The 24,640-nt window shown below is 41.4% G+C and overlaps 1 protein-coding gene across 2 annotated transcripts in view; it reads right to left on the reverse strand.

Annotated features, from left to right (window-relative positions):
- MSRA (methionine sulfoxide reductase A) overlaps nt 1-24,640 on the reverse strand; it is a 237,750-nt gene that overhangs the window by 153,165 nt on the left and 59,945 nt on the right. The window lies entirely within an intron of this gene.

Raw genomic sequence — 24,640 nt, forward strand, 5'->3', positions numbered from 1 at the left:
AAAATAGGACTATCCCTGTAGCTTGCCAAGAGAAAGAATAAATTACTTTTCCAAGCTCATTGTCATTCCAGAGACAAGGGATTGCAGTAAGTAGGATAAAACCTGGTGTTACAGAGCCATGGAGAGATTTCCAATGAGCACTGGACTGGCTGTGAGTTCATTTCAGATTCCTGGGGCTGAAAACAGCACATTCCACCCAAATACTGTCAATTTATGGAGTTAATCCATTATTGGGCACAGAAAAGCGGAATTAGAAGGACATGGATCATCAAATCCCAGGATGGTTTGGTTGGAAGGGACCTTAAAGCTCATCCAGTCCCACCTCCTGCCATGGGCAGGGGCACCTTCCACTATCCCAGCCTGCTCCAAGCCCCATCCAAGCTGGCCTGTAACACTTCCAGGGACGTCTCTACATCATTTTTTTTAATCTCCTTGGTCCTCAGGGTTCCCAAGAAAAGTTAAGGAATAGATTCTTACTTTTATTTCATTGATATTCACGCAGCCCAAATTTTCATGAACATAAATTCATGAACAACAACCTCTAAAAACTTCCAAATGCTGCTCCATCATCAACTGCCAAAACTCTAAATTTTCCATGCTAAGCCTGAGAGATTCCTGTGACACACTGATGAAAAGAGCCAGTAGGAACTGAAAACCACACAGATCCTGGAGGACTTGACATTCAATTTCAGCTTCAGGCAAAGTCTGCTTCAGACAGGTGCAGTGTCTGCCCTGTACTCCTCAGAATCTTTTGATTTTAACAGAAACAATCCTTCACAGATCGAAGATACATGGAAAGATAATCCAAAGTTGCTAAGCAGATCCTCAATATTTCTTAGGCGTTGCTCAGTTTTTGCACCTCTCACTGGATAGTTTCTAACTATGGTCCTACAACAGCCCTTGGCTAAAGAGTCACTGACTGCAGGTGAAGCTCTGTCCACACATGGATTATCACAGAATCATGGAATGGCTTGGGAAGGAGCCTTAAAGACCATCTAACCATCTAAAAAGTCCAACCCTGTGCCGTGGGCAGGGACACCTTCCACTGTTCCAGATTGCTCCAAGCCTCATCCAGCCTGGCCTTGGACACTGCCAGGGATCCAGGAGCAGCCACAGCTTCTCTGGGCACCCTGTGCCAGGCCCTTCCCACCCTCACAGCCAGGAATTCCTTCCCAATATCCCATCTAACCCTGCCCTCTGACAGTGGGAAGCCATTCCCTGTGTCCTGTCCCTCCATCCCTTGTCCCCAGTCCCTCTCCAGCTCTCCTGGAGCCCCTTTAGGCTCTGGAAGGGGCTCTGAGCTCTCCCTGGATCCTTCTCTTCTCCAGGTGAGCACCCCCAGCTCTCCCAGCCTGGCTCCAGAGCAGAGGGGCTCCAGCCCTTGGAGCATCTCTGTGGCCTCCTCTAGACTCTCTCCAGCAGCTCCACGTCCTTCTGCTGCTGGCCCCAGGGCTGGAGGCAGCTCTGCAGGTGGGGTCTCATGAGGCCAATTAGAACCATCTCCCTCCCTGCTGCCCTCACCATGAGTCTGTACCACTCAACCACTCAAACAGAAAGTTCTTATCTACAAACTATCCAATAGTTAATTAGCCCAGATGAAATCAGTTTTGATCCTATCCCAGCAATTTATCAGCGTGGACAATCGAGTTCCAATGCCCAGACCTGTTCTCTGGCACATTTTAATTTGTTAGGATGCATTTCATTTATCCTCCCTGTTCCATGGGTTGATGGTATCACACCCATGATAGATAAAGTTAACAATGAAATATGCTCAAATGGGAAAGTTCTGTAAAAAATATTTCCTTTCAAACTAGCCTGACTTAGGTCCCAAACAGATTTACAAGCTCAGGGAAATTTAAAGAACTCGGGGTTAAGATACCCTCAGTCATTTAATGAACATCACTTCTCTTTTTGTGGACCCAAATGAAGATGCTTAAAAAAGGTTTGGCTTTCAGAGAATGCTTATCCAGCAGTGAATGAAAATCAGGAATTTTCTGGTCTCAAAATATTCAATCTCTAGCAATCACAGCAAAGATTTGAGAACATTTAAATTCTATTAACAAGAGATTCATATGTTCTTCATATTTGTCTTTTGATTTTTTTAAGCCATTAGGGAATATTTAGATTACATATCCAAACTTGTTTCATCAGAGCAGCCAGAAAGTTATTATTTTTAAATGAAAACTGAGATTCTCACATAATCAAATTAATCCAGGAGTAGGGGTCATATTTATATGCAAGGACTGTTAATTTTCCATGGTAAGTACAGCCAGGAATTGAATTGAAAATAGCTGATTAACCAATTACCAGGAGCCTCCTCCATCTCCTAAAGCACAGTCACGATGGGAACAGGGGAAAGGAGGAGGAAAAGGGAAAAGCAGGGATGGGAACATCCCAGAGAAATCAGCTGCTACTTGAAGGATTCCTTTCCCCTTTCTTTTTTGCCTTTTCTTAAATTTTTCCTACATTTCCTATCATACCACCATGGTGGAGGATTTGGGCTACTGAGGGGTTGGGAATCTGGGAGAAAAAATAGATCAGGGAACATAAGAATTTTTTTTAAGCAGTTATAAAAGGATCTCACAGGTTACTATTTCCAAAAGTGGAATATAAGGCATAATATAACTTAATTATATTTCATTCACTTGCTTTAGAAGATAGGGATCTGACCTTGGTTTGTGCTTGTGCCTGAGTAAATGAACTGATTCTAGGAACTTCTGGGCTCCAGAATTTCTGTTCACTTTTCACTTGTGAAAGCCACAACTGGCCAGTACTTCTATAAAATAGGTTGTTCATTTATAGATCATTCATTTATAGGCCTAAATACCTTCAAGCCTGATTTTTTTAAATCTAAGGATGTTTATTTATTTTTTCACTGTTTTCTAACCCAAGAGATACTTCCTCAAAGAAATGGTTTAGTTCATTAAAAAGGTACATGATGTGTGTGCCAGGAGAAGTCACACACGCCTCATGTACCAAATTATGCCAAAAATGAGAATTTAGTAAATTGTGCAAGGATGGGATTGTTCCAAATCCTCACTAATTCAAACAGAGAGTGAAATCATTCACTTTATTTATATCCATCCCCTCTCCCAAATTCTCCTGGACACGAGAAAATGCTTTTGGGATGGTCTGCAAAGGACAGAGAGAAAGTTTGGCTGTTAAAGATTGAAGGAAGTGCTTCTGAAGGAATAGGAATTACCTGCTAAATCCCCCTTTTCCAATCCAAACTAAGACCCTCCCATTTTTCCTTGTTCCTGAAGGTGGAATTTGGATTTCAAAATCTAGGATTTCAAAAACTACCAAAAAAAAAGGGAAAAACAGAACAGGAAATCAGAGATTCACTGGGGCTCTTGGAGGAAGGACTAAAGAGAGGCACACAAGGGAGAGGGCTGCTCTCCTTGAGTGGGATGAGATTTTTAATTTATGGCAGAATTTCATCCCTAAATCCTTCCTGGCTGGTGATGAAACAGAAGCTCTTCTTTCTTTTCAGGTCTAGTTCAACGAGCAGAACTGTCAGTTCTAAAAGCTCCTGCGCAATAAAAAACCTCCTGTCATCTCAGATAAACTCTCAAGTGTTACAGTTCAAACCCCTTTGTGTCCCAAAGGTTATTTTCAGCACAGACACATCGATCCCCAATCCTGGTCATTTATGTCTCCACCTCTGATGAGTCTTTTGGATCCTTAGCACTGGCAAAGATGAACAGGATTTGCTGGGTTTCTTTTACCTCACTTCTCCAGTTCCACCCTCTCCATCAGGAGAGATCTGCTCACGACAAATTAAAAGGAGAGGTGGCTATGTCACAGCAATTCAACAATTTGAATTTTGAATTATTTGAATTATTGGACCCACAACTCTTTGTAGTATTGTGGTGCTGTCCTGACATGAGGGATCCTAGCTATTATTTAGAAAAACCCTGATGTCACTCAATGGAATGTAATAATCACAAATGTTGTTGAAAAATATATAAGTTTATTTATCAAAACAGATCAGGAAAGGAAGAGTGGCAGCTGAAACCAGTTTGGAAATGTATTCTGGAGATGACGTCCCACAATGTGACATGCTGTGCTCTCTGCATCCAGGCCATCAAACAGATTGGGACACAGGAACTGACTGATGGCACAGAATGTGATGTGTCCTAGCACAGAGTGTCAGCTCAGCCTCCAGAACACATGGGCTCCTCAAAAAACAGAGGTGCTGCTTAATGAACAAAGGCCAGAGATCACACACTGGGCTTCTTCTACAGCTCCTGCCACGAAATGGACCAGGAGTGACAGGAAAATGAGGTTTTGGATTGAAAACGAATAAATTTCTTAAAGAGGGTGGTGGAGGTGCAGAGGAGGAGAAATAGCGATTGTGAAATTCCCAGTCCCCTGGGGTAGAGGTACTGGGGACTGGGGGAGTGAATTCATGGCGGCTGGGACAGAGGAGTGGGATGTGAGAGTAAAATATGGGGATCGGGGATATATTTGGGGTATAAATAAAGGAAAGTATCCTGGAAAGTACAGTAACACTTCCTGCTGTTGAGGAGACAAGGTCACAAACTATGGAGGGGCTGAGGGAGCTGGGAAAGGGGCTCAGCCTGGAGAAAAGGAGCCTCAAGGGGGGCCCTTGTGGCTCTGCACAACTCCCTGACAGGAGGGGACAGCCAGGGGGGTCGGGCTCTGCTCCCAGGGAACAGGGACAGGAGGACAGGAAATGGCCTCAAGCTGCACCAGGGGAGTTTTAGGTTGGATATTGGGAACAATTCGTTCCTGGAAAAGGAAGGAATTTGGCTGTCCAGCCCTGGCACAGCTGCCCAGGACAGGGGTGGATTCCCCATCCCTGGAGCCCCGTGGATGTGACACTTGGGGACATGGATCACTGGTGGCCGTGGCTGTCAGGAATGGTTGGACTCAGTGATCTCTGAGGGTTTTTCCAACCCAAACAATTCTGGGATTGTGAGATTATGTGACCCTTCGCAGCCTGATTGTGACCACACATTCTGCTTGATCTGTTCTCTCACACTGTAGGTGTTGAACTTTGGAGGTTTGGAGTACACAAATTAAATATTCTTAAATTTGGACCCTTGCACTTGGCTTTCATCTTCCACACTGGATATCTGCATCTGAGTATTCAGCCTTGAATCCTCCTGTACTCTGGAAAGAATGAGACATTTGTGTGGTGATTCATTTGGCATACTGTTTTCTTCAGGATAAAACCAATCATACTTAAAAATGTCACTCTCTGAGCACTGATTATAAGGAAAGTAGTGACAAACTTGGATGAATTCCACCTATAACCCTGAAGTAATATCACAGAGATTCAGGATCTGTTCAGGGGAAGGATTAGATGTACCTGTGTGTACACAAATATTTATTAAAATATTGCCCCGACACTGATGGAGATTATGTGTTATGAACCAGAACAAACATTAACAGTAAAATACATTATCAAAATGGCAAAGGAAACAATGGCAGAGGAAAATAATGACACCAACCAAAAGGAATCTCAGATTGTGTAAGAATCTTGTCTAGAAGGGCTGCCAGATCAGAAAGATAACATAGACAGATATATGAGATACACAAAGTAATCAGCTCTTGTGGTATTTTTGAGACTGTGACATCATTTCATTTCCCAAAAGCCTAGTTCATGGAGTTCTGTTATAATATAATGAGCAGTTGTCATTTTTAAAACTTATTCTTTTTAATCTCCCAAAGAAGCTGTGGCTACCCCATTCCTGGAAGTGCCCGAGGCCAGGTTGGATGGGGTAACACAAAAGAAAATAATAAAAATACAGACACCTTCCACTATCCCAGCTTGCTCCAAGCCCTGTCCAGCCTGGCCTCAGACACTTTCAGAGATAGGAAGTCTACAGCTTCCTAAAATATAAAATTGAAAAGAAAATAGAAGAGCCTTAAAGCTGAAGCAGAGCCTGGCATTGAGGTATCCACCTACCACAGACTATCCGGGCCATCTCTGCCATTCCTGCTTTTCATGGAGCCTCTTATTAGAACAGGAACTGAATGAAGATGATAAAACACAACTGGATTTACTTCATAATTACAGACAACACCTCTCAAAACACCACTTGAAACCCTTATATTAACCAGCTTGGGTAAGAATGGCATCAGACAGGCTGGAAAACCAAGAGATCCAAACAAAGGATGGTGATAAACAGAGCGTGAGGCAGCGGGAGGAGATGTCCAATGGGGTGTGGCGAGCAGGGTTGTTAAGCCTGGGTTTATTTAGCAGCTTTATTAATGATCCCAACTAAGGGGTGAAAAGCACATGAATAAAACATGCCCTGGATGCTCATCTGGAACGTGGTGTGTGCACCGTGAAAAATGGGAAGCAGCACAAAGCCCTGGGCAGGAATTCCAGAAAGGATCACGGAGAGAGGCAAAGCAGCTCCAGGAACACTCTGTTCTCCTGTTATGGAATATGAGTTTGCATCCCATAATTATTGAGGAAAAAACTGTCTACAAAGTGCAGGAACCACCTGAGGGAAGGCCTGAAGATTCATGGGAGAAATAAACTTTTATAAAGTCTGTAAAGCCACGGGCTGGGGTCTGATCTCTGCTGGTCAGTGAATTTCTGGCACTGCTCAGTTCAATGTCTCCTCACTTGGAAATCAGCAACAGAAATGTCAAATTCTAGGGAAGCCTCTGCAATGCAAAACAATGCAGACGTAAAAAATCCCCTCCAAACTGCTTTTAATCATATTGTTTATTAACAATTTCCTTTTACAATCCTAATCCTTCCCCTGAACAGATCCTGAATCTCTGTGATATTACTTCAGGGTTATAGGTGGAATTCATCCAAGTTTGTCACTACTTTCCTTATAATCAGTGCTCAGAGAGTGACATTTTTAAGTATGATTGGTTTTATCCTGAAGAAAACAGTATGCCAAATGAATCACCACACAAATGTCTCATTCTTTCCAGAGTACAAGAGGTTAATATTTACATAAATAACCTCCTAAGTGTGACTTTGGATTTAGACTGCTCCCTTTTTGAGGGTTCACCCTGAGAGCAGTTAAGCCTCATGGCACCTAGCACTGATGAGCTGGCATTGATTTTTATGTCCATGGCTTCTCAAAATGAGACTCAAGATAATTTTTGCTGGACGTTCCCACTCATGTTCAAAGTGGGAAAAGACCTTTGAAATCTGTGGCTGGCCGTGAATTTGTAGACAAAATGCAGAGTTGTGTTGTTTCAAATCTTTAATTACATATATGGAGATTGGAACTGGACCATCTTCAAAGTCCTTTCCAAACCAAACCCTTCTAGGATTCTACAATGGCATGATGTTAAAACTTTACAACATCCCAGAAAGGTACTTTTGGGCATATTACACCAATAAGACAATGACAGGTTAAAGAACCTCACAACACCATTGGTAAAACATGTCTTGATTCACAAGGCCCTTATTCCAAAGGGTTTGTCCAACTCCCTCTCCAGCTACTTGGAAAAATGTGTTTACTGGGCTAATAAAACCCAGTGGAGGGAATTCAAAAGTCACTCTCTATTAATGAGTTAACATCTCAGTCACCTACAATTTAATTTTTCTGAGGCCCTGAGATTTTAATTTGGGTAATACTTCTATTAATTACAATGTCTAATAACAATGTCAACTTCAGACATCTGTTAAAAACATGTAATGTTAATTTATTGGAAAATCTCCAGCAGTGCTCAATTAAAATGTTCCCCAGTTAAGGCAATGCATATGATTTGTCATGAAAAGCAAAACGGGATACAGTTAATAAAAATAACAGCAAATTCAAAACAATAAGTTTTGAGTTGCAGAGTGACCAAATTCAAGATGCAAAACTTTTTATGAGGTAGCAGAACAAGAATTTTTGGGATCAGGATATTCTCACACTGGCTGGGGAGCCTTGCTCTAAATTAGCACCTACAGGAAATATTTAATAGAATTATGGAATGGTTTGGGTTGGAAGGGACCTTAAAGTTCATCCTCTTCTACCTCCTACCATGGGCAGGGACACCTTCCACTGTCCCAGGTTGCTCCAAGCCCTGTCCTGCCTGGCCTGGGACACTTCTAGGGATCCAGGGGCAGCCACAGCTTCTCTGGGCATCCTGTGCCAGGGCCTCCCCATCCTCACAGGGAACAATTCCTTCCCAATATCCCATCCATCCCTGCCCTCTGGCAGTGGGAAGCCCTTCTTGATGCTCCTGTAAACATTCCATCTCCACCTTTCTTTTAGGCTCCCTCCAGGTACTGGAAGGGGCAGCACTCCGAAGCTTCTCTTTTCCAAGCTGAACAATCCAAATTCCCTCAACCTTTTTTCCCCTGAACATTGCAGAAAATATGTATAAACCTTCCCTTATCAGATTTTTCCTGCTGCTATTTCAGTCTTCTATCACAAGACATTTTTCTGGTTCTTTAAAATATTTAGATTCACTGAGGCCTGTATTTGCCAGGGTGGGTTTTGCCGTTTTTAAACAGACTTCATAGCAGAATTAAACTGAGATGTGAAGCACCCAGCCCTTTCCATTCCATTATCATTCCTTCCCCATGCATCCCCACCACTCCATCCACCCGGATTCGCGAATCCACAAATCCACGGCAGCAATGCCCAGCCCCGTTTTAGCCACACATCCCAATTCCCCCTGTCCCCTAAAGCCCTGCTGCTGTTCCCTTTTGTCAGAACCCAAGAAATTCCCCTGGCTGCCCTAGAAGACTCGAGCCCCTGCCCAGGGGGCTCTGAGACCTCGGCACAGAGCCCAAGACCCTTGCATCTTTGATCTTGACCCATAGAAAAACAATTACCAACCTTTATATGAAGAATTACAAGTCAAGAGAGTTTAAGTAGAATGACAGCGAATTTGTCATGGGGTGAAAAATAGATTTTTAGAGTTTTAGAGCTTTTTAACGCTCATTTCTATGAATAGCCCCAAAAATCGCAGCGGATTCCAGCTGAAAATGAGAATTTATTTTTTTTTAGAATGGGGGCTCAAAGCCCCAAGATAGAAGAATTTAGACGTGCCCTGTCCTTCTTCTTTCTTCTTCCTAGCCTCCATGTTCTGGGTAATGCTGGTAGTTTTAGATTGGTTTAGAGTAGAAACTCACTGTCTAACATAGGTGATAGGTATTAAGAAGTTATGGTAAATAGTGTACACGTAGTTTTTAGTATAAAAAGATAACACCACCCCAAAGACGAGCAGTGTGCCTTAACCTGACCTGCCAGACAGACCTACAGCAACTCAGAGAAAGAATATTATAGATAAGAAATAATAAACAACCTTGAGAACGAGAACAAAAGAATCCTGACTTCTTCTTCTTCTACTGCCGGGCTGGGAAAAAGAAGCTTGTACGCATCTCAGAATCACTCTGACCAGCAGAGATTCTAGGATCCTTTTGCCTGGTGGAGCCATGGGGAACAGTGTGGTGCTGGTGATAGAGTATCTCCCTCGCACACATTCCCACTCCATGGCAGATTATCTGCCCGGAGGTTGCGCCAGGCTCCCGTCAGCTGTCACTCCGCGGATGAGCGCGAACGCTCCAGTGCCTCGTCCCCCCTGGCCCCGCTGACAGTGATAAATGACCAGCCCCAATGCTCAGCTGAGCCTCCCAATCTGCTCCAGCCTTTTTCCTGGTGATTTCCCCCCTCGGCACAGCGAAGGGAAACCGGGAGAGCCAAGTTGTTGAGAAAAAGGGAATTGTGATTTTACTGCCTGAAGCAGCTCAGAAGCTGATGGTAAAATGAAGGTGAGAATGGTGTTACCAAGCACTGGTTTGGGTTTGGTAGCCAGGTTTGGTCACACAGGTGATCTTTAAGGTCCTTTCCAACCCAAACCATTCTATAATTCCACAAAACTGGGCTTTGTTGAGAAAAAGGAAATTGTGATTTTACCGCCTGAAGCAGCTCAGAAGCTGATGGCAAAATGAAGGTGAGAACGGTGTTACCAAGCACTGGTTTGGGTTTGGTAGCCAGGTTTGGTCACACAGGTGATCTTTGAGGTCCCTTCCAACCCAAACCATTCTATAATTCCACTATTTCATGCAGATTCTAGAGCCTTTCCCCATGTATGTACAGGCCCAGCGGTGCCTGGCCTGGGAGAGAATTGGCCAAATGAACACAACATTTGTTAAAGAAATAATTCCTTATCACCAATGTAGCACCTAATTTCACTTCAATTTTACAGGGAATCCAGTAGCCAATGAATTTCACTCCTCTGAGGAAGAAAACAACCTCATCAAGCCTGGTAAGGGCTGAACTGTGCTATGATATGGAGTGGATGGGGAAGGGATTCTAATAAGAAACATTTCTGAATTGAAATGGGAAGTAATTACCCCGATTCTAAAAAATTGTGATGACTTCATCATGAGCAGCTGACACAGTTTAAGGCTGATATTCTATTTCTCAGTGATGATAACTGCAAAATAAAATATATCATAACCAACAAATTTTTCACTTTTACCTTAAGCCAAATAAATCACTCAAAAATTTAAGGGTCAAATTCTGTTTCTTGACTGAAGCTGTGACCATCAAAAACCAAACCAGCCACCAACCACTACAAAACTGCATCTACAGGATCCATCCTGAAGGCATGGCTCACAGTAAACTCCCAGTTGCCATTTTGCACCTTCCCAAGTGTATGAGTGATTTAGGATGGGATGCAAAAGAGGGTTTGAAATGAAGGAGGATGAGTTTGGCTGCTCAGAAAACCTCAGTAAGTGACACAAGTTTTCAGAGGCAGCCAGGCTTTGGCACTGAACCACAGAATCATGGAACTGGATCCACAGAATATCCTGAGTGGGAAAGGAACATGAATTCCAGCTCCTGGCCCTGCCCAGGACACCCCAACAATCCCACTCTGTGCCTGGGAGTGTTGCCCAAATGCTCCTTGAGCTCTGCCGGCCTTGGGGCTGTGAGCAGAGAGCAATTCAGACAATCTAAAATCAGGTTTCAGCTTTGAACTTCCTTCTGAACAAGGTTTTCTCCCACTCTCTGTGCCTCCATTGGCTGTGGAACAAGAAACATGGGAGATTTTAGCTCCCTCATGCTAAAATTAGCTTCTTTATGCTCATTTCTATGAATAGCCCCACAAATCGCAGCAGATTTCAGCTGGAAATGAGAATTTATTCTGAAAATCATCAAAATTAACATTTCGACCTGTTATGGCAAGAGAGATAAGCAAATAAAGCGTGGAGTGTTGTAGGCTGGAAATTCTAAACATGATTCATCTCATCCTAAAGCCATCAGCTAAAATATTCCAATCATTCCTTGAGGACATTTATCCTGTTGTGATGTGATGCAGCCAGGGGTGACTGGCCTGGGGTGAGATTGGCCAAATGAATCCAACATTTTTTTATTATTTGTAAAGAAGTGATTTGTCATCTCCAATGCAGCACCGAATCTCATTTCAATTTTCCAGGGAACCCTGTATTTGCAACGAATTTCACTCCTCTGAGGAAGAAAACAACCCCATCAAGCCCAGTAAGGGCTGACTGTGTAATTATGTGTTAGTTGAACCCCAAAATTTATTATTTTAGTAGATAAAATTCCATAAGTAACAGTGAATCCACTTTCCTTACATAACAGAAATCCAACCTTTCCCTTAATCGAGAAACATAAAGTACTTGTACCCAAATCCACAGCCCATTCCTTTTTTCTTAAAAGTTTTCTCCTTTTATTAACAAATAAAGGTCTAATTAATGAAGTGTCTTGTTCTTCCCAGTCTTTTTTTGCTCTGAACAATCGTAATAACTGAATTTAAATATTCAGATCTGTCATACACTGAAATTATTGACAAACTGCACTAATGCTTGTGGTTTCATGCCAGCCAAAGCAGATTTTTGGGACACAAAAGAGATGTAGGGGTTTTAAACAATTTTTTCCTTCCTAAAACGACAAAACTAATGATGGTTTTAGTCCTTTAATGTGTCTTGATTTACCAGAAATAAACATAACAAAGTGCCCAGAGGTTTTAAAGCCTATTTAACAGAAAACCACCTCAGTTCTACAACATTTTTACTCTTCTGTTGCTGAAACAGTCTCACAAATGTGACTCCAATTTTGCAATGATTTTTCTTGCCTCAGCTGCAGCTTCTGGTGCTACAGAATCAAGGATCCTTTTCCACAATGATTCAACGGCTCCCATTGAACTGATGGCAGCTTTTCCTGAGAGCTCAGCACTTAATACTGTAGGATCTTTCCAAAAACTGGCTCCGGGGTACTATTACAACTGGTATTCAAGGAAAATAATTGGATTTTAACAGGGCTGGTGCACATTTAATCACATAACCAAGAGAACCTTCCTCGTGATGAGGTTCAAGTTTCTTTCTAAGCTACAACTTCTCACAAATTATCCAGGTGCCAAATTTTACAGCAAGCAATTCACAGAAAGATCTGAGCCTGGAAATTATGGTTCTGAATTTGTGCTATTTTTGAATTTAAACTTATTTTGGAAAGAGGAGGAATCTTTATCTTTGTACAAACGGAGATGGAATAGGGTTGAGCTGCTGCCCAAATTCAGACAGCAAGTTTTGCCTGATCCTGACTATCAAAGATTCAGGGGTGATGCCCACAGAAGAAAGGCTCTAAATGACATTACCAGAGCTCAAAAATATCCAGTTAATTGGTGAAAAAAACCCTATAATTAAGTTTCTCTAACCTTCTCACATTAAAACATTTCCAATAACAATAATTATGTTTTTCTCAACACTTTATAATACCTCTCAAAGTAAGATAATGTTTATTGCTCTAGATCCATAAAACACTCCAAACCCAATTTAACAAGCAGCGAGGGAATAATGAAAATATAATTACTGTCTTTATTAAGTTACTGCTGAACTTTCCCTGGTATTTGAAAATTGGCAACCAAAATTGTGCATTCAATATAAATATATAGAGAGAGGGACGATGATTTATCAGGTAGGGTAATATAAGTTAAAAAACAGTTTTGAGTCAGAAATTACAAGAGATCCTAAAGCTCATCCTATTCCACCCTTGCCATGGACAGGGACACCTTGCCCTATCCAAGGCTGATCCAAGTCACTCCAGCTCTTTGCTTATTTGAAGGCAAAGTTTCTCTTCCAAATGAAACAGTATTCAATTCTCTTTCAGGAAAACCACTTCAAATTTTATTTACTGTAGCCGTGGGATTCTGGAAGCCTTTATTGTGATGGGTTAGAATCGCACCATAAAAATGGGAACTTGAGGAGAATGACAGGCTCATTGTTTCTGAAATAATCAGGCTGAGCTTTTTGTGACACTGATGTTCAAAAACATATTTCATATTTCAGGAATAGACCACAGAAACAGAATCTCCAAACCAAGCTCTACATCAAAACACAAAGCATCCTTCTAATCTTCCCTATTTTTCTGAATCCTTACAATCTCAAGATTCTTTCTGAGCTCAGGGTCATGTCTCCATTAATGTTCTACATTGTCCTGCAGAGTGGAGCACCACGTTCCCAACTTGATGTGTCAGTTAAATCAAATAATTATTGTCATTATTGTTATTTTATTTAACAATGCAGCGGCAGAACTTTTAATAAAGGACTTTTCATGATGATGAACGAGAAAATTACTTTGGGGGATAATAAAGGAAGCCAGGTCTACACCTGCAATGATACTTGAAAGTTTAAAGACTGGTAGAAAAAGCAGATCATATTTATCTGAAGAAAAAAAGAAAAAATACCAGTGGTCACTTTATACAGGTTTTGTTCCTTAAACCTCCCCAACAATAGCAGGTAAAAGGTTTAAAAATTCTCAGCCCAAAACACCTGGAATTCTGAAACAAGTTGGAACAACATCATTCATCTAAATAATTTTAAACCTTCCTATACCACTATTTTAATTTCTTTCATACAAAAAAAATAGATATATAAATTGAGACACTTGTCTTTCAGACTCTAAGTTTTCTGCATTAAACACAGCTTTTCATTATTCCTGATCTAATAAGTCCTATTCTCATCTGGGCTATCAGCAACTCAATAAGTAATTACCATCCACCTTGGGCTGTTCCAGTCCATTAAACCAGTGCTGATGACTCAGTGGAGGCACAAAATGAGGAGCACAGGGGCTGACAAAGGCACAGAAAATAAGGAGAGGAAATGCTGCAGCTGGAACTCCTCCCCATGGCTGGGTTTACCGAGAAACGCTCAAATAAAATAACATAAAATTGATATGATCAAAGGTAGACTGAATTTGTAAGGTGTTGCACAAATAAATATAAAAGCTGTCCTCCCTGATGAGGGATGTGAGGGCAGGAATTTATTCCTGATCTAAGCATTAGGAATTTATTCCTGCCTAAGAGACACCACTGGAAGCAAATGGCACCGACTCATCTCCACACAGCACGGGCTCTGCTCCCCCCCTGAAAACCAGGAGTTACTCCATGGAGTCAAAGAGGTTTGGAAGTTAAATTAAATCTGATTCCTTTCTCACCCAGACCAATCATTGTGGCCTTCCAGCACCTGAAGGGAGCCAACAAAAAACGATGGAGAGGGAGTGACAGGACAAGGGGAAACGGCTTCAAATTGAAAGAGACTATGGTTAGATGGGATATTGGGAAGGAATTCCTCTCTGTGAGGGTGGTGAGGCCCTGGCACTGTGGCTGCCTCATCCCTGGAAGTGTCCAAGGCCAGACTGGATAGGGTTTGGAGCAACCACAGAATCACAGAATTGTTGAGGTTAGAAAAGCCCTCCAAGATCACCGAGTCCAATCACTATCCCAGCACTGCCACAGAATCACACAAGTACAGAATCATTTAGTTGAAAAAGGTCTCTGAGATTATCAAGTCCAAACCATTAAAAGTCAAAGGCTTTACCCAAAAAATTGCTGCTTCTTCACTACTTGTTGATCTATGAAAGCAGAGGATGATCACTTAAAATCCTATTAGGCAAAGAAAGGAGCAGGAAGCTGGATTTCTCCACTGAGAGCATCCATGTCCCAAACCTCTTGAGTAAACTTCAGCTTTTTTTTGCTTTATGTCCCAAATTGATACACTTGGGTTTAAATCCATGTCCCCAAGAGCCACACCCACACAACTCTTAAATCCCCCCAGGGATGGGGACACCACCACTGTGCTGGGCAGCTGAACCCTTTCCATGAAGAAATTGTTTCCAATATCCAACCTAAACCTCCCCTGGAACAACTTGAGGCTGTTTCCTCTTGACACAAATTGAGAGAGTCAGGTTCCAAGTGGATGTAGGGAGGATTTGAGGGTGAAGCCCTGGAACACTTTGTACAGAGAGATTGTCTGACCCTGCTTTGACCTGAGGCCTCCTGAGGTCCCTCCAGCCTGAGTCAGTCGTGTTCCTACCAGATGATTTGTCCTTCTGAAAGGAGAAATTTCAGGAGATGATTGAAGGGCCACCTCTGTCAGGACAAACAGATTTATAGGCAACATCAAGTATCCAAATAAAACCACTGGGTAATGAACTTCACACCAAGTTTTCAATCTCAGCTCTTAAATTAAAGATTGCCTGACACAGCCTGTCCAGGGCTTGTGACTCACAGATTTGTTCCTCACTGGTGTTTATACAAATGAATTAAAATTACATAACTGTCAACAAAACCTTTACAGAGGATTGAGATGGTTCTGCTGACCAGGGTAACAGCACAAAAACCACTTCTAGATAAGTGCCTACAATTAAAGGGACATCCAAATATTGAAATAAAGATGTAGAGTTCCCAAATGTAGGAAAAATATGGCCTGGTTTTTGTGAAGGCTGTTTGTCATTATACAGATAATTTTACATTTGATTTCTCTACTCAGGATGGCTCGTTAGTTTAAGTAAAACGAATGCTCAACATTCATTTTATTGAACTCTGTCTCATCAAATCAAAATCAGAGTTAGAGCAAAAATGCTTTCACCCTAATTGTATTTTTCTGGAACATTCCAATTCAATCTCAAATTCACAACAGCAGTTAAAGACAGGGTATTTTTAATATCAATATTTCTAACACATTCCTTTCATCAAAACAATCCTCTGACCATTTGGCCACCTCTGTTATATCCCCATTTTACAGACAGAAACCCACAGAATTTTACAGGATCAGTCACAGCCACTTTACAGCCTTGCAGATGACACGCACTAGAAAATTTTTAATGAGCTGATCTGTAAGGAAAAATGTCTTTATTAAGATGTGTTGTTCCTCTCTCAGTGGCTAAATGATTGTTTCCAGAAGCAATAATCAGCTACTGATATGAAAGCACCCAGTTAATTAGCAAAGGGTTGTACTATTCGAGGAAGCTGCATTATTCAGTCAAGCATAGGAAACAGTTTTATTTTACAATATTATTAAATGCAGCTTTTGAAATTGTTTAGCTGGTAATGCAATTTTTGAAACACAATTTTCACTAGAAAAATATCTCTGTTGGTTAATAACTGCAAAAGAAAACACACAGAGTCAGGCAGCCCTGTTGTTGTGCAACAGGATTATTTCCTTTTATTGCTTTTCATCTTTTAATTATTGTAGTAGAGATTACAATAATCTCTAATAAACAATTATATAAAATTCTTGGACAGTGAACTGAGAATCAAAATGCAATTAAATTGCTTTCCTTGTTGTATTTCATGCAGAAAGTGGTGGATAAAGTCTTTCATATCTGACTTTTTGGAATTCCAGCAAACCACTAAAATATTATCTTAAGTGTCAAAGATTGGGAATGAAACTTGGTTCAATTACATAGAGAGAATGTTCACACAAAGACAAGGGACTGCTTTGTTTGCTTCCTCAAAAAAATAAATCCAGATCAACTGAACAGCAGGAAAAGAAGATCTGTAAATTTAAACTGTGACATTTATCCAGTCACAGAATCACAGAATGGTTTGGGTTGGAAGGGACCTCAAAGCTCATCTTGTTCAACCTCTGCCATGGGCAGGGACACCTTCCACTATCCCAGGCTGCTCCAAGCCCTGTCCAACCTGGCCTTGGACACATCCAAGGATCCAGGGGCAGCCACAGCTTCCCTGGGAAAACCATTCCAGCATCTCTGATGGAAGGTTCTGGACTGGACCTCACCAGTAGTAAATGAACTTTGTAAGGGGAGATGTGAAGGCACAAAAATAAATCACCAGGACAGATCATTGATTTCACCACTGCAGGGAGTGACAGCAGAAAGAGAAAAGGGAGCACTTAAAAGGCAGAAGCGAAAAGTTATTCCAATTTCCTAAAAAGGGGGCGGGTTGACAGTGGGATTGACAGATTCTGAGATGTCACAGTTCAACAACAACTTACTGGGGAGGGGAAAAGGAACAAAACAAAAAAGATGAGCCTGAAGAGAGGTTACAGGAATCCCATCTTCTCCCCTCCTCCCTCTTCATCCAGTCCAGATGTTCCATATGAATTTCACTAAAAGAAATACATGAAAGGATAAGGGAAGTGTAAGAGAAGATTCTCATTAAGAAGTGAGGATGAGGAAAATTTTATTTATTGACTGTAAATTTGGGCTAAGGAAGCAGCAACTTTCAACCACAGCACTTCCAGGCACTAACAAGGATCAATAATGACAAAATGACACTTTGATTACAGCCAACCGAGAGGAAAAAAGATTTGACACAGTTCATGGCAGCAGGAAAAAGTAGGGACTGGAAAAATGCCAAGCCATTTAATTTAGAGCTTGATTAGGCCACCTTCCCCTTACACCCTTCCACAAACAGCAGAGCAAGATAAGGGCCAAAGCACTCCTTGAACTGGAAGAAGGGGACTTGATTTAATATCAAATTCTGGGAGATTTCCAAATCTGAAATAGGCTGTCAGCTTGTTGATAAGTTATAGAACACGACAAGCAGTATTTAGTTTGGGAACTACTCTCCAAAATTCCTCGTCCTTTAATCTCTCTCCCTCCTTTTTCACTAATCCTGCCTCACCACCACCCCAGGCATGCAAGGGTTGTTAAGGAGTTTTTTAAGGCCATCACTTCAGCAAAAGAGTGGCTCAACAGCAATTCAAGGCATCCTCAGAAGCCTCCAAGTGTTTTGAATTTGCTTCTGTTCAGTGTTTTCTTTAAAAAAAAACTTGATTGATTGTTTGCTTATCACCTCAAGCACATTCAGTGAGTGCTCTCCTCATGCAGGAGAAAAAAGGAAAACAACTGGAAAACTCTTACTCATCCTGCTCCTCTCCAAGAGACCAAGAACAGGCACAAAACCTTTGGAAAGACACTCTGCCAGATGGAAGACAGCAAGTGGCCAGAAACACAGAGTTCAATTATTTGCTGCATTGTTCTCCAGTGTTAATTCAGAATTTGGGAGAGCTGCTCAGTGGCTCTGGGCCAAAATAAGCATCAGCAAAAATCCCACCCTGCTGAGGGAATAACTCAAAGGAGGCAAGAGGCTCACACTGCTGGTACCAATATTTATAAATGTATATTTAATGTAGTAAAAGAAGAAAAAAAAATAAAGAAACAAAAAGCAAGGAATTTACTGAGTTACCCTGCACATTGGAAATATTCAGGCACTTAAATACAGCTGATGTTATTTTATAGGCCTGAGGTCTCTGAGATACCTGCGCAAAAATGAACAAGAGTGAGAGATTTACAGTTATGTTGTGGTTATTACAGTTCATGGAACACGTGTGGAATTCTACATGCCCTGGAAAAGAAGAAAAAGCCTCTAGAAAGAGGGAAGGCATATTGCAGGAAAGTGGCATAAAGACACGCTATTAAAAACACCAATTCAGTTATATTCAAGCTCAAGAATCACAGAATCCCAAAATGGTTTGGGTTGGAGTCATCCAGTTCAACCCCCTCCCACAGGCAGGGACACCTTCCACGATCCCAGGCTGATCCAAATCCATCCAAGTGGTCTTGGAAAATTCCAGGGATCCAGGGGCAGCCACAGCTTCTCTGGGCACCCTGTGCCAGGGCCTCACCACCCTCACAGCCAAGAATTCCTTCCCAAAATCCAATTAAAATTTCCCCTCTTTTAGTTTAAAGAAGATGACCATGAACAAAAAGTCCTGTTTAGAAAGGAAGGATTCGTAAAGATGATAAAATGATAAAATGGAATATGGGATCATCCAGACTGATTAATTAGCAGACCATTGCATTACATTCATTTATTATCAGAGTTTTTCCTCTATTAAACCCAGTGGAATATTTATCACAGCCACCAAATGGAATCCATCATCCTTGCCAAGGAGAAGTCCACAGGTAGAGAGTTAGGACTGATGAACAAGGAGGGAACAGGATGGACAGATCGTGGAGTAAATGAATGTACTGGGAATGGACAGGGCTCCAATTACCACAAAAAATATATCAAAAAAACCACCCATTATCACCAGCCAAGGGAACAAAAGGAGGTAGGGGAAGAAATTCCTCCAAGCTCTCCTCACACTCCAGGAAAAATGCTGCACCAGAAATTGTTTGTGCCCTTGTGATCCGTAACAGATCCAGCACAGCCCAGGTCAGGGGGAAAGCTCCAAACCAAAGCCATTAATATTTGTGCTTGATTAGTGGTTTTGATGTTCAAATCAGTACTAAATGTTAACGACTTAATCAGCAACGGAAAGAGATATAATTTGAATTAGTGCTAGATCTTGACAAGGAAACAAATTTATTACAGGGAAATGAAGTGACTCAAGTAAAGAAGTCACAGTTGTTGCAACAGGACATAAAAGTGTGGGAGCTCTAAAGATGCTGAAGTCAGAGTTGTAAGATTTGGATTCTGCCCTCAAGTGTCTCACAAGCTTTCTGAACTGGGACAGGACAAATCATTACAGTAAAACATTTGTAGCTGGTGAAAAGCAGAGGGCAAGACTTGCAAGAGAAGCCCAACTCAGAAATGGAAATCAACAAGCTGCAAACCCAAGGCCTGACCCTGTGAAACTGAACCAAATCACTCCTCCAGTCCAACTGAACTCTGTTATAGGACACATAAAATCGTATCATGGAATGGTTTCGGGTGGAAGGGACCTTTAAAATCATCCAGTCCCACCCCCTTGCCATAGGCAGGGACACTTTCCATCATCCCTGATGGGGTCTCTGAGGTCGAGATGACCCCGAGGTGTTAGAAAGTCTCTTTTTCCCAGCCCCGTGACTGAAGAAGAAGATGGGATTCCTTGGCTCACATTTTCAAGGTTGTTTATTTGCTCTTATCTATAACATTCTTTCTCTGACCTGCTGAGGTCTGTCCAGCAGGTCGGGTTGAGGCACACTGACCACCCTTGGGGCAGTGTTATCTTTTTATACTAAAAACTACCTGTGCTTTATTTACAATAATTTTCCAATACTGATCACCTATGTTAGACAGTCTGTTTCTGCTCTAAACCAAACCAGAAGTGCCAACATCACAGCAGAAGATGGAGGACAAGAAGAAGAAGGAGAAAGACAGAACACACCCAGATTCCTCCATCTTGCCTCTTGAACTCCCATTCTAAAAACCCCAAAATTGTACTTTTTCACCCCATGATAAATTCACTATCATTCTATTCAAACTCGTGTGGCTTTTAACTCTTCACACAAAGTTGGTAATTGCTTCCAAGGGCTAAAATCCAAGGCACAGGTGTTTTTGACTCCGTGCCAAGGTCTCTGAGCCCCTTGCCAGGGTCTCGAGTCCTCCAGGGCAGCCAGAGGAATGTCCTGGGTTCCGACACATCCCAGGCTGCTCCAAGTCCCATCCAACCTGGCTTTGGACAATTCCAGGGATTCAGGAGCAGTCACAGCTTCTGTGGGAAACTTGTGCCAGGGCCTCACCACCCTCGCAGTCAACAATTCCTTCCCAATATCCCATAAAAATCTTTTTCCAGTTTGAAGTCATTCCCCCTTGTCCTGTCCCTCCATGCCTTCTCCCAAGTCCCTCTCCAGCTCTCCTGGAGCCCCTTTAGGCCCTGGAATAGGCTCTGAGCTCTCCCTGGAGCCTTCTCTTCACAAGGCTGAGCACTCCCAGCTCTCCCAGCCTGGCTCCAGATAATTGACGCACAAAACAAACTCCAGCCAAACCCATTTATACCATTACAAACCTCCAGACAGTAATTAGTGATGGAGAAAAACACTCACCACAGGTACCACTCTGCATTATTTTATAGTGTGTGACACATTAATGCCTCAGCTCTCCCTGGGTGAAGGACAAGAAGAACAAAGGGGCTCCTGGGGGTCACAAGATTTGGGCATCCTGCACTAGAGCTGATCCCAAAACATTCCTGTGGAAATCTGGGCTGAGATTCCAGCAGGATGAAAACCCTGGAATCTGCTCTATTTCTGCCTAAGCAGAATTTGCTGCACAGGATTGTGCTCAGGAACTGGGATTTAACAAATTAATCACACAGGAAGGTCTTAGTCAGGTGTAGCATCCACCAGAAAAAGGGGCAACACAGGAGGAATAGTTTGCAAAAGGCAGATATTTACTGACCAAACTTCAATTTCAAGGAGTAGCAAAATATTAGAAATCACTCCTAGAAACTACAATCATTCATTGTGAGGAAAATATGGGAACAAAACCCAGGGATTTTCCATCAGGAGCTGCAGTGTCCATAGACTGGTAATTGAGCTTGACCATTGCTCACAGCAGATTTATTTCACATTGCCTATAAAACTTCCATTGATCTAAGAAAAAATTTGTGCTTCATTGTGTCTATCCAGTTTTTATAGAAAATTTTCCCATTTCAACATTTCTATCTATTCAATTTTATAAATTCTATATAACTTTAATTCAGCTTCCTCTCAGGACACATTTTAAGAAAATAAAGGAATATTTACCCATATTCAGAATAAAAATCTTTCCAAAATTTGAGAGTTCAAGTTGCCCCCTCTATTTTAAAGCAGGAATTTGTCTGTAAATCTTGGCTTACTCAGTGTTAAGTATTCATTTGGATTTCTCAGTCTGGAATTCAAAGCAGAAGCCTCAAAGCTCACTGCTCTCTTCAATCAATCTAAAAACTGTCAAAATCATCTGCTCTGGAGACAGGCTGGGAGAGCTGGGGGTGTCCAGCCTGGAGAAGATGCTCTGGACTTTGTTATTAATTACCACTGACACACCTAATTTGCATTTATTCCCTCACATGTGTCAGTATCCCACATTAAATCCCAGAAATTCCCAGCTCAACAACCTTATTTGGAAGATTTTAAACAAATAAAATTTATAACAATAAATAAAAAACAAGCTTCAGGTTTAAGCTGATGAAAATTCCTGCCTTAGTGATGACTATTAATTAAGTACAAACAGATATCTTAAAGAATTAAGCCATTCTATGATTCTTATTAATTTTATGGTAATAATTTGCTATGACATCATTGGAGTTTCTCTCCATAATTTTTCCAAAGAAAAACAACAAACAGTAGCACTTCCCCAAGCTTTGGTGAAGGTTGTTATCTTATGGTTTGTTTCATTTTCGTTTTAATTTGTAAAAAGGTTCAATTCTTTGTACACTGTAAATCAAATTAAGGCCTGCCTGGGGACTCATCAGCCCAAGCATCTAATGAAGAAAATACATCAGGGCTGATGCAAATTTATTGGCTGATTTCTGCACAAAGGAAACAACAAAACAGCCAAGAAGAACCGCATGTTAATGAGGAAGCAGATGATATTTAATTAAATAAATATCCTCGGCACTGCTCCAAGGAATGGCATTATAGGGGTGTTGGATGGCCAAATTTTGAAGCAGATTACTGAGATTTAAACTACACTGGGTTTTTTGCTACTTATAGAGCAAATGAAAAGTTCCTAGAAATCAAACAAGTAAAAGCACAATAACAGCACAGGATCTCTGCTGATGTTTAATTGCTTCCCTGAAAAGAAAAAAACCTATTTTTGTTAATGCCACACTGATACTTACTGAAAGTATCTTCATTCCTTCCAAGAAAATAATTCATCAGGTTAATTATTCTATCACTAATGGAATCTCAAATGATACACTGAGAATAGGTTAGAGAATTTTAAGAATTCCTTCTTTGGATGACAGATGAAGGAGGGCTTTGAGGAATGGGTATCCTCTGAAGTGTTTTAGGAATAGCACAGCAATTAAACCCCGACAAAGAACCTGGGCTGGGATGGAGATGAGAGAGAAGATTCCTTTCACCTGAGTGAGGCTGAGACACAGCCCCAGCAAAGGTTCCTTCAACTGGACCCATGCAATAGGCTGGAACTGGATCACCTCTGAGGTCTCTCCCAACCCAAACCATTCCAGGATTCCATGAAATTTAAATTCTGTTGGTCCCAGAATCTATTTCAGTCTTGGACCCTCAACAGGAAAAAGCTGTAACAGAACCAGGGTCTCCATAACAAAACAAAGTACTTGGTATCCTTTGTTCCTATGGAGTGTGTTTATATTTACTGGGAGGGTTTTGCTATGGTTTTATTTTAATTAGTGAGATGGGGAGGGAATGAAGTTTTAGTGGATGACTAAAATGGTTGATTCTCCTAGAGGAAAGTGAGGTTTAATCATGGACTTCAACTTAATCCTACTTTAGTCTAAAAGTAAGAACATGATGCAATCTCTACTGATTTTTGACCTGTCCCATTTGGGATCTCAAATCCCTTCCAGACCCCATCAACCACCAGTAAAATCTGACTAGTTCTAGAGTCACTTGTGCCCATTTTGGCAGCCAAAAAAGTGAAATTGCCTTCAGTGCAATTGCAGGGAATTCTCTAAAATATGTCAGGTTTACTCGCACTTTTTAATGCATGCATTGTGTGATGTCTCCCAGTTTTCTGTTCCTCCGTGTTCTCTCTCCTTTCATCCCATATCCATTCAGCAAGGGACGAAAATCCACTTTTTATGCTGATGAGCAAACTTTGATTATTACTTTCATCCCTTACATGTTCATTATCAAATACAAACCCAGACAAACATAAAGGATTCCATAATCTGCAAACAGTCTGTGGTTCAATTCCATACAGGATTTCATTACCCTCCACAAATGAGAGCTGTTAAAAAGTCTGAACAGAAAAATCATACAGAACTAATATCTATATATCTGCAATATCTACCAGGGTGTTTCTATCACTTCCATTAAATTATGTAATGCTCTCTTCTTCACCATAATTCCACCAACAATTTTTTTTCCCGGACTGTTACTGAGCTTTGAAGATTTAGCTGACAGGTTTGTCAGCAAAGCAGCAATAGTTTGAATCTTCCCCAAATCACTCTAATAAACCACAGCTGTACTTTGAACTAAAACATCCCATTATCCCTCTTTTTGCAAGATTCATGTTGATTAGTCCTCAACTAAAGGAGAGTGAACGCCTCTTGAACATGTTTTACAGTGAAGGAACATGCTGTGTGTGTGCATGGGAGATAAAAGGAACGTTCATCTCGGGAAAGTTATCAATAAACTATCTAAAAAAATGCAAATTCTCGCTTTCATTATTATTAATCACTGATTTGGGCCCTCTCTCTTGCTGGGAGCTGAGCAATCTGGCTCCAAGCCAGCAAAGCACTTAAGCATTTTCTTATCCTGCTGCACTGAAGATGATATCACCATTCACACGCTCCAAGTTAAGCCTGTGTAAAACAGAATGTTCAGCCTCGCTCCAGCCTGAGCACCCCAGAACAGTGCAGCTAATGGAATATGGAAATGGGAGAATCAAATCCTAGGCCAGGATGTTCTACAGATTGAAATAATGCTCGTTTTTAAATAGCTCTATTCTTTCCAAGATCTGCTCCGTTTCCTCAGGTTGACGGTGTCTGACGGAGGAGAAGGATGGAGGATTACAATTCAAATATTATCTTATCCTATTT

The sequence above is a fragment of the Molothrus aeneus genome, chromosome 3, assembly GCF_037042795.1.
Source record: "Molothrus aeneus isolate 106 chromosome 3, BPBGC_Maene_1.0, whole genome shotgun sequence".
NCBI lineage: Eukaryota > Metazoa > Chordata > Aves > Passeriformes > Icteridae > Molothrus > Molothrus aeneus.